Genomic DNA, 15006 nt, shown 5'->3' on the forward strand with positions numbered 1-15006 from the left:
TAATAAGGAGATCCAAAAATTATCTTCTCTATAGAAGCAATGAGAACATTGGAAAAAATGGTCAAAATCAGCTTTTTCCAAACTCTGGAAATTAAACGAAGCTGGCAGCAATCTGGAAAACACTTATTCAGGAAAAATGGCTAAATCTTGATATGAAAAGCATGCTTTATGGCAATTGAATTTGCCCTATTACCATTGCCCCTTCCTCAGCTCTGCGATAGTAACCTTGAAAACCAGTAGCCTGCAATCACGATGAAAACCAGCAGCCTGGCAGCCACTAGAAAGGGAAGAACTGGGTTGGAACCCCTTTAATGCCCCATTCCCAGAGAATTGCCATTATCTGACTTGTCAGTGATTTCCTGGAAGACCCTACTCACAAAGCTGCCTTTATTTGATCTGACTCAGAGCTCTCCCCTCTGTGATCAGCCTTTTTCCCCAGAGACGATTGTCTAAAACAATCAGGCAATTGTTTAACAGTGCAGCTTCCCAAGATGGTAGATAACAATTGGGGCAAATAATACACAAACCAAAAAGCTTAAAAGGAAAAGTTAGGAAATGAGATGTCCATAGGGGGATTTGAAAAGTTCTGACATATTCTTAGGAATCTAGAAGCCATGCCCATGTTTATGGCTGTGCATATGCTCAGAAAAGGCCTGAGTAGGCCATAAACTCTCAGCTTTGGCCAACATTAAGGCTATGCACAAGCAGAAAATGAAAGCTAAGATGGATTTGTACACTGCCTGGCTGAGTGTTGAAGGAGCACCCCAAAATACACACAGAACCCCTCAGCAAAGACTGGGAGACGTACTGGTTACAGGCATTTAAGCCCATCTCTGCCCAATCATTAGCTGAACACTGAGCTAACTGAGCAGAGAATTTATTGGCCATGTGCAGTAAAGAGTAAGACTTTACAGAATCGGTTCTTGCTATGGTTTGAATGTGTCCCCTAAAGCTCATGTGTTGGAAACATATTGCAATGGTGTTAGGAGGTGGGGCCAGATAAGAAGCGATTAGGTCACGAAGGGTTTGTTCTCATTAATAGATTAATGTAATTACACTGGGAATGGGTTAGTTATTGCAAGAGTGGGCTTGTCATAAAAGTGAGTTTAGCCCTCTCTTACTTTTTTGCTCTCTCTCACATGTTCTCTTGCCCTTCCACCTTCTGCCATGGGATGACACAGCAAGAAGGCCCTCACAAGATGCGGGCTCCTTGACTTTGGACTTCCAAGCCTCCAGAACTGTAAGAAATAAATTTATTTTCTTTATAAATTACCTGTTGTGTGGTATTCTGTTATAGCAACAGAAAATTAACTAAGAGAGTTTAGAAAAGTCACTAAAACAACAACTGCAGCAAACAGCAGCAATAACATACCCCAGAGAGGGGGGAAGAATCTGATTTCCAGAGCAGCCACATTATATTATTTTAAATGTCTAGTTTTCAGCAACAAAAAACTGACAAGACTTGTAATAAATAAGAAAGTATGATTGATACACAGGGGGAAAATTGTCAATGGAAACTACCCCAGAGGAATTCCAGACATTGAATTCACTAGATAATGTCTTTAAATCATTTAGTTAAAATACGTTTAAAGGACTAAAGGAAACCATCTATAAAAAACTAAACGAAAGTATGAGAGTGATGTCTTAGCAAATAAAAAAATATCAAAAAGAGAAATTATGAGAAAAAGCTAATGGAAATTCTGGAGTTGGAAAGTACAATGACTGAAATGAAAAATTTACCAGAGGGGCTTAACCACAGATTTGAGCAGGCTGAGGAAAGAATTTTCCAGTCTGAGGACAAAAAGAAAAGAGAATAAAGAAAAATGAACAGTCTCAATAACTGTAGAACTCCATGAAGCATACCAATATGTGCATACTGAGAATGCCAGAAGCAGAAGAAAGACAAAAAGGGGCAGGAAATAATTTTTTTTAAAAAAAATAATGGTCCCAGCCCCTGGCGCCAGATCCCATGACATCACGCCGCCGTGACTCGCACGCTGTAGGAAAACTGGGGCGGTTTCCCGGAGCATTCAGCCAGGGCTGAGGAGCAAGAAGGCACGAGAGCCCCATCCAGGGCATCGCTGCACCGCTTCCCACGAGCACTTTGTTGGACCCCGGGGAGGCCACGTTCGGTAAAGCGGAGGTCGGTCCTGTTTGCTGACAAACCGTGGAAACCACAGCCCCTGGCGCCCTGCCGCTGAGTGATACAAAGAGTGTGGTGGCCTGGAGACAAGAATTCTAATTTCACCGCCCCTTGATCCAGCAGCCCAGCAGTGTCCAAGCTGACCAGAGAGGTGGCTCCCCGAAGAGGCCCAAGACCTGAGGCAACCACACACACAAGGCACTAGAGGCCAACTGAGCAGTCACGGAGGTAGCCATACCAAATTGGCAACCACAGCAACATCTTAGTTGGTCAATAGTCTCAAACCGGTGGACTGTGAAACCCCCTGGCACAATGAATAAACACCAAAAAAAAGATACCAGAAATACAAAAAATCAAGAAAGTACACCACCAAAAGTTAATAAATCTCAAACTCTAGTTCCTATAGAGCAAGAAGCCCTTGAAATGTCTGACAAGGAATTTCAAGTGATAATTCTAAGGAAACTGAATGAGATACAAGAAAACGCAGCGAGATATCATGATGAAATGAGGAAAAGTATACAGGACCTGAAAGAGAAAATGTACGAGGAAATCAATGCCCTGAAAAAAAAGTAACAGAACTTGCCGAACTGAAGAAGTTATTCAGCGAAATAAAAAATACAACAGAGAGTTTAACCAGCAGGCTTGTCGAAGTTGAAGAGAGAACCTCGGAACTTGAAGATGGGCTGTTTGAAATAACACAAGCAGACAAAAAAAATAAAAAGAAAAAAGAATCAAAGACATTGAAGAAAATCTGAGAGAGATATCAGACAACCTTAAGCGCTCAAATATCCGAATCATGGGTATTCCAGAAGGGGAAGAAAATGGAGATTGCATTGAAAACATATTCAACAAAATAGTGGCAGAAAACTTCCCAGGTATAGGAAAAATCACAGATCTTCAGATCCAGGAAGCTCAACGATCTCCAAATGTGTTCAACCCAAAAAGGCCTTCTCCAAGACATGTTATAGTCAAATTGGCAAAACTCAGAGACAAAGAGAGAATCTTAAAAGCTGCAAGAGAGAAGCGTCAAATCACCTATAAGGGAGCCCCAATCAGGCTAACATCAGACTTTTCATCACAAACCCTAAAAGCTAGAAAGGAATGGGATGATATTTTCAAAATACTAAAAGACAAAGATTGCCAGCCAAGAATACTCTACCCTGCAAGGCTATCCTTCCGAAATGAAGGGCAAATAGTATATTTCTCAGACAAACAAAAACTGCGGGAGTTCACCACCACACGACCACCTTTACAAGAAATCCTCAAGGGAGTACTGGGTTTGGTTCCTGAAAAATAACTACCACTGCCATAAAAACCCAAGAAAAATCAAAACCCACTAGTATAATAAAAATGGCATTCATGAAGAGAAAACAAACAAACAAAAATGCTATCTACAACCTAAGGAACCAACAAACACAGAAACCAAACAGTAAATCAGAAAGCAAGGAACAAAAGACACCTAAGACAACCAAACAACCAATAAAATGCTAGGAATAAATCAACACCTTTCAATAACAACTCTTAATGTAAAAGGCTTAAATTCCCCAATCAAAAGACACAGACGGGCTGACTGGATCAAAAAGGAGGACCCAACTATATGCTGCCTACAAGAGACCCACCTCACCCATAAAGATTCACATAGACTAAGAGTGAAAGGATGGAAAAAGATTTACCATGCAAACAGAAAAGAAAAACAAGCTGGAGTAGCTATTCTTATATCTGACAAAGTAGACTTTAAACTAAAAACCATCAAAAGAGACAATGAGGGACACTACTTAATGATAAAAGGACTGATCCATCAAGAAGACATAACAATCATAAATATCCACTCACCCTATGTTGGAGCAGCCAGATTTGTAAAACAAACTCTATTAGACCTAAAGAAGGAAATCGACATTAATACCATAATAGCAGGGGACCTGAACACCCCACTGTCAATATTAGACAGATCATCTAGGCAAAGAATCAGTAGAGAAACACAAGATCTAAACAAGACTCTAGACCAATTGGAATTGGCAGAAATCTACAGAACATTCCATCCAGCAACCTCAGAATATTCATTCTTCTCATCAGCACATGGATCATTCTCCAGAATAGATCACATATTAGGTCACAAATCAAATCTCAATAAATTCAAAAAATTGGAATTATCCCATGTATTTTCTCAGACCACAATGGAATTAAAACCAGAAATTAATAACAAATGAAACTCTGGAAATTATAAAACACATGAAAATTAAACAGCATTCTACTTAATGACATATGGGTCCAAGAAGAAATCAAGCAGGAAATCAAAAAATTTATTGAAACTAATGAAAATAATGATACATCATACCAAAACCTGTGGGATACTGCAAAAGCAGTATTAAGGGGGAAATTTATTGCATTAAATGCTCACCTCAGAAGAATGGAAAGATGGCAAGTGAACAACCTAACACTTCACCTTAAAGAACTAGAAAAACAAGAACAATCCAAACCTAAAGTTAGCAGACAGAAAGAAATCATTAAGATCAGAGCAGAACTGAATGAAATTGAAAACCAAAAAACAATACAAAAGATCAATGAATCAAAAAGTTGGTTTTTTTGAAAAGATAAATAAAATTGACAAACCATTAGCATGGCTAACAAAGAAAAGAAGAGAGAAGATTCAAATAACAAAAATTAGAAATGAAAAAGGTGATATTACAACTGATTCATCTGAAATACAAGGAATCATTCGAGACTACTGTAAACAACTATACACCAACAAATTTGAAATTCTGGAGGAAATGGATAAACTTCTGGACACACACAAGCTCCCAAAACTGAACCATGAAGACGTAGAAAATTTGAACAGACCAATACCAATAAAGGAGATTGAAGGTGTTATCAGAAGGCTCCCAACAAAGAAAAGCCGAGGACCAGTTGGATTCACAGCAGAATTTTACCAAACATACAATGAGGAATTAACACCGATTCTTTACAAACTATTCCAAAAGATTGAAACAGATGCAAATCTCCCAAACTCATTCTATGAAGCAAACATCATCCTGATACCAAAACCGGGTAAAGATATAACCAAAAAAGAAAACTACAGGCCGATATCCTTGATGAATACAGATGCAAAAATCCTCACTAAAATACTAGCAATCAGAATACAGCAACACATACGTAAAATTATTCACCACGATCAAGTGGGATTCATCCCAGGGATGCAAGGTTGGTTCAACATATGCAAATCAATAAATGTGATACACCATATTAGTAAAGTCAAACACAAGGACCATATGATCATCTCTATAGATGCTGAAAAAGCATTTGATAAAATTCAGCACTCATTCATGACAAAGACCCTCTATAATTAGGTATAGAGGAAAAGTATCTCAACATAATTAAAGCCATATATGCCAAACCCACTGCCAATATCATCCTGAATGGGGAAAAGCTGAAAGCTTTTCCTTTAAGAATAGGAACTAGACAAGGATGCCCACTCTCACCACTCCTATTCAATATAGTGTTGGAAGTACTAGCCAGAGCACTCAGAGAAGAGAAGGAAATAAAGGGCATCCAGATTGGAAAAGATGAAGTCAAACTGTCCCTGTTTGCAGATGACATGATCCTATATATCGAACAGCCTAAAACCTCTACAAAAAAACGGCTGGAATTGATAAATGATTTCAGCACAGTAGCAGGATACAAAATCAACACACAAAAATCAGTAGCATTTCTTTTCTCCAATAGTGAACATGCAGAACGAGAAATCAAGAAAGCCTGCCCATTTACAATAGCCACCAAAAAAAAATAAAATACTTAGGAATTGAGTTAACAAAGGAGGTGAAAAATCTCTATAATGAGAACTACAAACCACTGCTGACAGAAATCAGAGAGCATACAAGAAGATGGAAAGATATCCCATGCTCTTGGATTGGAAGAATCAACATAGTGAGAATGTCCATACTACCCAAAGTGATATACAAATTTAATGCAATCCCCATCAAAATTCCAAAGACATTTTTCTCAGAAATGGAAAGAACCATCCAGACATTTATATGGAATAAGAAAAGACCACGCATAGCCAAAGCAATGCTGAGCAAAAAAAATAAAGCTGGAGGCATAACACTACCTGACTTTAAGCTATACTACAAAGCTATAATAACCAAAACAGTATGGTACTGGCATAAAAACAGACACACCGATCAATGGAATAGAATAGAGAATCCAGAAAGCAACCCACACACTTACTGCCATCTGATCTTTGACAAAGGCACCAAGCCTATTCACTGGGGAAGGGACTGCCTCTTCAGCAAATGGTGCTGAGATAACTGGATATCCATATGCAGGAGAATGAAACTAGACCCATACCTCTCAGCTTATACTAAAATCAACCAAAATGGATTAAGGATTTAAATATACACCCTGAAACAATAAAACTTCTGAAAGGAAACATAGGAGAAACACTTCAGGAAATAGGACTGGACACAGACTTCATGAATACGACCCCAAAAGCACGGGCACCCAAAGGAAAAATAAACAAATGGGATTATGTCAAACTAAAAAGCTTCTGCACCGCAAAAGAAACGATTAACAGAGTTAAAAAGCAACCAACAGAGTGGGAGAAAATATTTGCAAAATATACATCTGACAAAGGATTAATATCCAGAATATATAAGGAACTCAAACAACTTTACAAGAAGAAAACAAGCAACCCAATTAAAAAATGGGCAAAAGAGCTAAGTAGGCATTTCTCTAAGGAAGATATACAAATGGCCAACAGACATATGAAAAAATGCTCAACATCACTCAGCATCCGGGAAATGCAAATCAAAACCACACTGAGATACCATCTCACCCCAGTTAGGATGGCTAAAATCCAAAAGACTCTGAACGATAAATGCTGGCGAGGTTGCGGGGAAAAAGGAACTCTCATACATTGTTGGTGGGACTGCAAAATGGGGCAGCCTCTGTGGAAAATGGTATGGAGGTTCCTCTAACAATTGCAGATAGATCTACCATATGACCCAGCTATCCCACAGCTGGGAATATACCCAGAGGAATGGAAATCATCAAGTCGAAGGTATACCTGTTCCCCAATGTTCATCGCAGCACTCTTTACAATAGCCAAGAGTTGGAACCAGCCCAAATGTCCATCATCGGATGAGTGGATATGGAAAATGGTACATCTACAGAATGGTATACTACTCAGCTATAAAAACGAATGAAATACTGCCATTTTCAGCAACATGAATGGACCTTGAGAGAACTATATTAAGTGAAATGAGTCAGGCACAGAAAGAGAAATATCACATGTTCTCACCTATTGGTGGGAGCTAAAAATTAATATATAAATTCACACACATACACACACACAAAAAAAAAACCCAGGGGTGGGGGGGGAAGAAGATATAACAACCACAATTACTTGAAGTTGATATGACAAGCAAACAGAAAGGACATTGTCGGGGGAGAGGGAGGAGATGGAGGAGGGAGGGAGGTTTTGGTAAGGGGTTACAATAATCAACCACAATGTATATCGACAAAATAAAAGTAAAAAAAAAAAAATGGTCCCCAAATTCCCAAATTGGATGAAAAACGTTGTACATTCAAGAAGCTCAACAAACTTTAAGTAGATAAAAACAGAGATTCATACTTAAATATATTACAATCAAACTGTTAAATGCCAAAGACAATGAGGAAATCTTAAAAGCAGTAAGAAAGAAGAACTCATAACATACTAAGGATTCTGAACAAGATTAACAGCTGAGTTCTCAACAGAAATCATGGATACCAGAGGACAATGGGTAACATATTCAAAGTGCCAAAAAAAAAAAAAAGAAATAAAGAAAGAAAAAAGATCATCAAGCAAGAATTATATCCAGCAAAATTACCCTTCAAAAAATGGAGAAATTTAAATATTCCTGGATAAACAAAAACTAAGAAATGTTGTTGCTAGCAGACCTGCCTGAGAAGAAAAACCAAAGAGAATCCTTAAGGTTGAAATGAAAGGATACTAGAAAACAGATTGAATCCATATGAAGAAATAAAGAACACCAGCAAAGGTAACTACATAGGTAAATATAAAACACAATATTAACAAACTTTGTATTTGTAATTTTTCTTTTCTCCTGTCTGATTTAAATGAAAACTACATAAGGCAATGCTTATAAATTTGTGTTAATTGACACACAATGTATGAAAATGTGATTTCTATGTCAATAACTGCACAAAAGATGGGGGTTAGAATAGCACTATATAGGAGCATAGTTTTTTAAATGTAATATTAAAATAAAGTTGGTATTAATCTGAGTTAGATTGTTCTAAATTAGGATATTACTTATAATCCCTAGGGCAAGCACTATGAGCATACCTCAGGGGAAAAAAAATGCCAAAGCAATGACAAAGAGGTTCAAGTGATATATGAGAAAATAACACACAAAGAAAGCAGTAATGAAGGAATAGAGGAACAAATATACATAAGACATGAATAAAGTAAATAGAGAAATGGCAGAAATAAATATTATCCTATCAGTAATTACATTATATAGAAATAAATTAAGGATTTCAACTAAAGGGCAGATATTGACAGAATGGATAAAAATGATTCAACTACATGCTGTCTATAGAAGATACATTTTAGATTCAAAGATACAGATAGGTTGAAAGTCAAGGGATGAAAAAGATGTATCATGCAAACAATAAATAAAAAAAGAGCTGGAGTGACTACTAATATCAGACAAAATAGACTTTTAAAAAATTGTTACTACAGACAAAGAAAGACACTTTATAATTATAAAAAGGTCAAGATTTCAAGGAGATTTAACAATAATAAACATACATGCACCTAACAACAGAGTTTAAGAATGCATGACACAAAAATAGACAGAATTGAAGTGAGAAACAGACAATTCAACAATAATAGTTAGACACTTCAATACTTCATTTTCAATAATAGACCATATAGAAGATAGATAAGGAAATAGAAGACTTGAGCAATGCTTTATAAAAAAGAAAAACTAGACCTAAAAGTCCTCTACAGGACACTCCACCCAATGGCAGAATACACATTCTTCACATGAGCAAGTGGTGGAACATTCTCCAGGACATGTCATATTGTACGACATAAAACAAGTCTCAATGAGTTTACAAGGGTTGATATCATACAAGGTATGTTCTCCAACCAAAATGGAATGAAATTATAAAGCAATAAAAGAAAGAAATTTGGGAAATTCACTAATATGTGGAAACTAAACAACACACTCCTAAATAACCAATAGGATAAAGCAGAAATCACAAAGGAAATTAGAAAATCCTTTGAATCAATGAAAATGAAAACACAGCATATCAAAATTCATGGGACACAGCAAAAACAGTGCTTAGAGAAAAATTTATAACTCTAAATAGCTATGTTAAAAAAGAAGAAAGATCTAAGTCAATAGCCTAACTTTCCACCTTAAGAAACTGGAAAAAGAAGAGCAACTAAATTCAAAGTTAGTAGGGGAAGGAGATAATAAAAATTGGGGAAGAAATAAAACAGACTAGAAAAACAGAGAAAAATTAAAACACCCAACATGATAAAAAAAAAAAAAAATTGACAAACCTTTAGAATGACCAGGGAAATAAAAGAGAGAAGATTCAAATTACTAAAATTAGAAATGAAAGAGAAAAAATGAAATGTTTTATTCTGGCATCACTGCCAAGTAAAAATAATGACAAGAGAGTTCTAGGAACAACTGTATGTCAACAAATTAGATAACCTAGATGAAATGGACAAATTCCTGTAAAGACAAAAAGTACCCAAACTGACTTAAGGAGAAATAGAAAATCTGATTAAAAAGTTTAAATTAATAATCGAAAAACTTCCCACAAAGAAAAGCCCAAGACCAGATGGCTTCAATGCTAAATTCTACCAAATCTTAAAGAAGAATTAACACCAATCCTTCATGAAGGCTTCAAAACACAGAAGTAGGGAGTGAGGGTGGGGGGCTCTTCCCAACTCCTTCTAGAGGCCAGCATTACCCAGATACCAAAATCGGACAAAGATATTACAAGAAAAGAAAACTACAAACCAATATCCCTTATGACTACAGGCACAAAAACCCTCAGCAAAACACTAGTAAACCATATCCAGTAACAAAAGAAAAGGATTATACGCCATGATAGGATTTATCCTAAGAATGCAAGGTTGGTTCAACATACGAAAGCAAATCAATGAAACACACCATATAATAAAATAAAGGACAGAATTCACCTAATTATCTCCATGGACCCAGAGAGATCTTGTGTCCAAATCCCACCTCTGCCACTCACTGGCTTTGTTATTTTGAGCAAATGCCTTGTCACCTGTGACCCATAATTTTCCCAATAGTAAAGGATTAAACCAGTCAGTGTAACTAGCACAATCAAGATAAGCTAATCTTTCTTATTGGAGAACAGGAAAGTTTCTGATGCAGTAGACTGGGCTCAGGTATGTGTATGTACATTTAACAAGTTTTTACTGAAAAGAAAAAACGTGTTAATCTTTAAAAAATGCAAAGATGTATATAATAAAAATTCTCTCCCCAGTGGTGAACAGTTTCAGACATTTTTGTGGCATGTACGAAAAGACGTATTCGCCCTTGGATGTGTGCCATAGGGTGCCACGTGTGTGAAACATCCTGCCACACAGTGGATGTTCAGTGGACTTTAGTTCAGCTTCTCTTCTCTTGACACATTTCTTGTGCCTCTGGTATGATTTTGATGGATCCCATTATTCGTCTTGTTATGAACTGGATGCTTTTCTTCTGAACTCACTTATAAATCTTTGGAGAAGGAGGCCCATGTCTTCTGCCTCTTTTGTGCTTACCACAGAGTTATGTTCACAGTGGTTAGGTAGATTTGCTTTTTAAAATTATGTTGTTGAGAATATATTGACACTGATAAGCTAAATGACACAATTAATTTTGATTTTATTTCAATTTGTAAAGGCATTTGGAAATATCATCTAGCAGCAATGTGCTGGATTTACTAGATAAACCACTTTGGTCTTCCTAGTAGCACTTAATTTACCACAATGTTAGTATTTGGGCCCTGGAGAGTACAGGGTTACATCAGTAGCACAACATGGAGCACACAGTAGGTGCTTAATAAAGAGCTGTCAAGTTCACTGTGGAGTGGCAAAAGATGGGCTCGTTTTTATCAATGACAGAAGAAAGAAAAGCACAGAACCTGGTTAAGACATGAAAGATGTTAGTGTCAGAATGAGCAATGTATTCTTACCTATACCGAATGTGCAAAGCAGCTTTTTGGAGGCAAAAACAAAAGTTTATTTTGAAGGCAATCAATTTTGTTTAATTTTAACATGGCCATATTTATGCCACATGATTAGTGTTTTCTTGTTAGCTTAGCAACTGTGATGTGGCTAAACTATTTGGGAAATGCTGATTTTAGAAGTCAGATGTTGTGCCAACCTTGCTAAATGATCTAGATATAATTTTTAAACCACCCGGCCACCTCATGATTGTTTAAATGGGCCATAATAGCTTTTCATCAAAGGAAAGATATATTTCTTGATGAAAAGAAAGATATTTAAAGTATTAAATATAATGTTGAATATTAGGAAAAAAGGAACACATTTTGAGGCATTTGAAAGGTAGAGATATTGGATATTAAAGAGAAATCACTCCCTAGAAGAATCTGTCACCATAGTTCCCATAATGTCAAAAGTGAGCAAGGTCCTGAGTGTGTTGTCCTCCTGGATGACACAGAAGATGCTTCACGGCGTTGCAGTGAAGATGAAGAGCTGGTCCAGTTCACCGTGAAGTTCATTTTTACTTAGACTTTGCCTTTTCATATCAATTAGAGACTCTTTGTTAAAACGATTACATAATTTTCACAGAACTATGTTATTGCAGACTGGAAGATATGAAGCCTCTTAAATGTGACTAATGTACTCACAAATTTCTGCCCAGAGCACAATTTCTCAAGGGGGACTTCTGCATACCAATCGTTTTAAAGTGTAGCAGTGAGAGATGTAAATGCCCAAGAGATACAAGCAAGGCTTTAGGCCGAGAGAGAGGGGAGATGAACCCCTTGTTCAAACATCCGAGTCAGAGATTGCAGGGAACTAAAGCCTTCTTTGCTTTGGAAGTCATCTATGCTGTTCGGTTCCTGTCTTGTGATAAGATTACGCTGAATGAGGCTGGCATCCTTCAAGGTTACTGTTCCAGAAAATATTTGCAAATAATTTGACGTGCTGTCAGCAAGCAGGCTGCAGTGAATTCTTATAATTCAACACACTAATGTGGTTTTTCATGCCTTAAGCTATAAATAGGTTGGATATGCAAAAGTTTCTGTAATGTTTATTTAATAACAATATTTTAAAAAATAAATCTTGATTATTCCATCGTGCTCCAATGGAAATCTTCCACTCTGACGGTTGTCTGTGACCTCAGGCGGTTACTTCCTTCCTTTGTCTCATTTGATATCACTAAAGAAACATGCTTGTTTTTCTTTTCAGGCTTTTGGAAATAGCACTCTGATGCCTCTGCCTACATGTTCTCCATCCAAGTCTCTGCTTGTTAAATGACTGAACTCAATTCAAGTTGAATAATCTCAGTGGGATGGTGGGTACATGGACACAAGGCCCTGGGCAGCAGCCACAAGCAGAGACCCCTGGACTTGGGGAGCCCGTGGGCTCAAAAAAGACCCATCATATCACAAAACCAGTGCCCCTCAACTTTAAGAAAACACGGAAGGGAATTATTGATCAGTTTGGGGAGGAAGTGGCACTGAGTGGGACCTGCAAGAAAATATCTAAGATTTTACCAGGTGGAGGTGCAGAGCCAGGGTTGCAGGCAGAAAGTACAAAAATAAGGAGGTGTAAAGAGTGTAGCTCAAAATGGCAAGACATATTGTAATGACGATTTTTCTACTGATAATTTTCTAGAACGAGGTCATTTAAACTCTGGATCAGCCGAGTGCACTGCAAGGCCTGGGGAGTGCCTTGCAGGAGACCTCCAGGAACTTCCTGAAGCTGGGTTCAACCATCAGCACTGGGGTTGTGATCAGCAGGAACAGGATCCCATGGGACTGAAGGGCATCTGTCCCAATGGGGGCGCCCTGCTGAGGGTCTGAGGCTGCACGGCCTTCCCCTAGGATTGCTGCTGCTGGTTCTAAAGAAGCCTGGCTTCTGACAATGAAAGGACACTAACGTGATGATGGTGCTTAACTGACACGCGCATGCCTCTGTCCGCCCCACACTCTCATCAAGGTTAGAGTGCGTGAATGCTGGGGGTGGCAGGGCAGGAGGTAGGGGACAACTTTGTGGCTTCACGATATCCCCTGGACTGTCCCCAGTGCCAGGGCAGGTCCTGCCTTGGCGGAATTTGTGCTCAGAGGCAGCCAGTGCACTGGGGACAGCTGGATACCAAGCCAGTCAGCGCCTTCCCATCGTCAGGGGCAGGGCTTCTCAAGTTGCAGTGTCTATTTTTTTAAACAGCTTTAATGAGATATAATTCACACACCATACCATTTGCCCACTTAAAGTGTTAAGTGACTTCAATTCACAGAGTTGTGCATCTACCACCATAATCAACGTTAGAACACTTTCATTACCCACAAAAGAAACCCCACATCCCTTACTTGTCCTCCCCCAGCCCTAAGCAACCACTAACCTACTTCCTGTCTCCATAGATTTGCCTGTTCTGGACATTTCATATAAATGGAATCATATCATGTGTTGTCTTTTATGACTGGTTTCTTTCCCTCAGCATCATGTTTTCTAGGTTCATCCATGTCGTAGACAGACTGCCAGCAGAAACAATGGCTTTCTTGCATACTCTATTTATATGGTACCTACTAAGGACCTGATACACAGTAGGTACCACAAAATATGTGTAGAATGAAACAATGCATGAATTGCAGTAGCTGTGGCACAGCCACAGCCCAGGACTTGCCACCTGCAGACTCAGGTTTCTTTCCAGCTCAGTCAGCTGATGCTATATGACCCAGAACTCTGACCCATTCTCATTTTAGTTCTTGTCTATACCATGAGGAAAATGGTCTCTGGTTGATGGAGACTTAATGACTCGGAGGTTGTAAATAAGTTTTGCAAACCTTGATGTGGTGTCTAGATTTAGGGAACTATGGTGGACAGAGCAGTTATGGAGTACGGATGCTTTCAGCCTCTGTGGCAGAGCAGGCTTAGCAACAGTCAGCAGCACAGACAACAATTTTATTAAGACTTTTTTGTTCGTCTTTCCCACCCCCCCCCCAAAAATGTGTAAAGGAGAGGTTAAATCAGGCTTGAAAATATTTTTGATACTTTTTGAACATATGCAATTTTTTGGAAAAAAAAAAGTACTCATTATGCTTACACTCTACTAAGTAGAAATTTATCTATGACTATGATTTCTCTTTATATTTTAAATAAGAAGACTGGCTTTTTTTTCCAAGCAAAGTCATAATTGTATTTATTTTAAATTTATATCCTGTCTGCTTCAAAAAGGAATTTGAGGCAGCCAGGAAAATCATAAGCTATAAAATGAGCAAGCTCCATTTTATACTAATAAAATAAAAGTTAGGATCTCATCAGTGAAACAACTTCTCTTTGTGCTGTACTGTGTGCAAATATTTGGATTACTAAAGTGAATTTATGAAGCAATTACTTTTAATGCTATAAGAGGAAATTAAGTACTCATTGATTCTTGATTTATAAGCTAGAGCTAAAGATCATGAAAAAGCAAATATAACTTAATTAAATGTCCCTTGGCTTTGCTACTATTGAGGTCTTCACTCATAAAGTTAGTAAAACAAACCATTCCTAGAACATAAATGTATATTGGTTCTTCCAGTTGGGAAGGCAAATAATTTACTGGTTAAATATATTCAGCAAAGTTAACCCAAGTGAG

Source organism: Cynocephalus volans, chromosome 7 (assembly GCF_027409185.1).
Source record: "Cynocephalus volans isolate mCynVol1 chromosome 7, mCynVol1.pri, whole genome shotgun sequence".
Taxonomy (NCBI): Eukaryota; Metazoa; Chordata; class Mammalia; order Dermoptera; family Cynocephalidae; genus Cynocephalus; species Cynocephalus volans.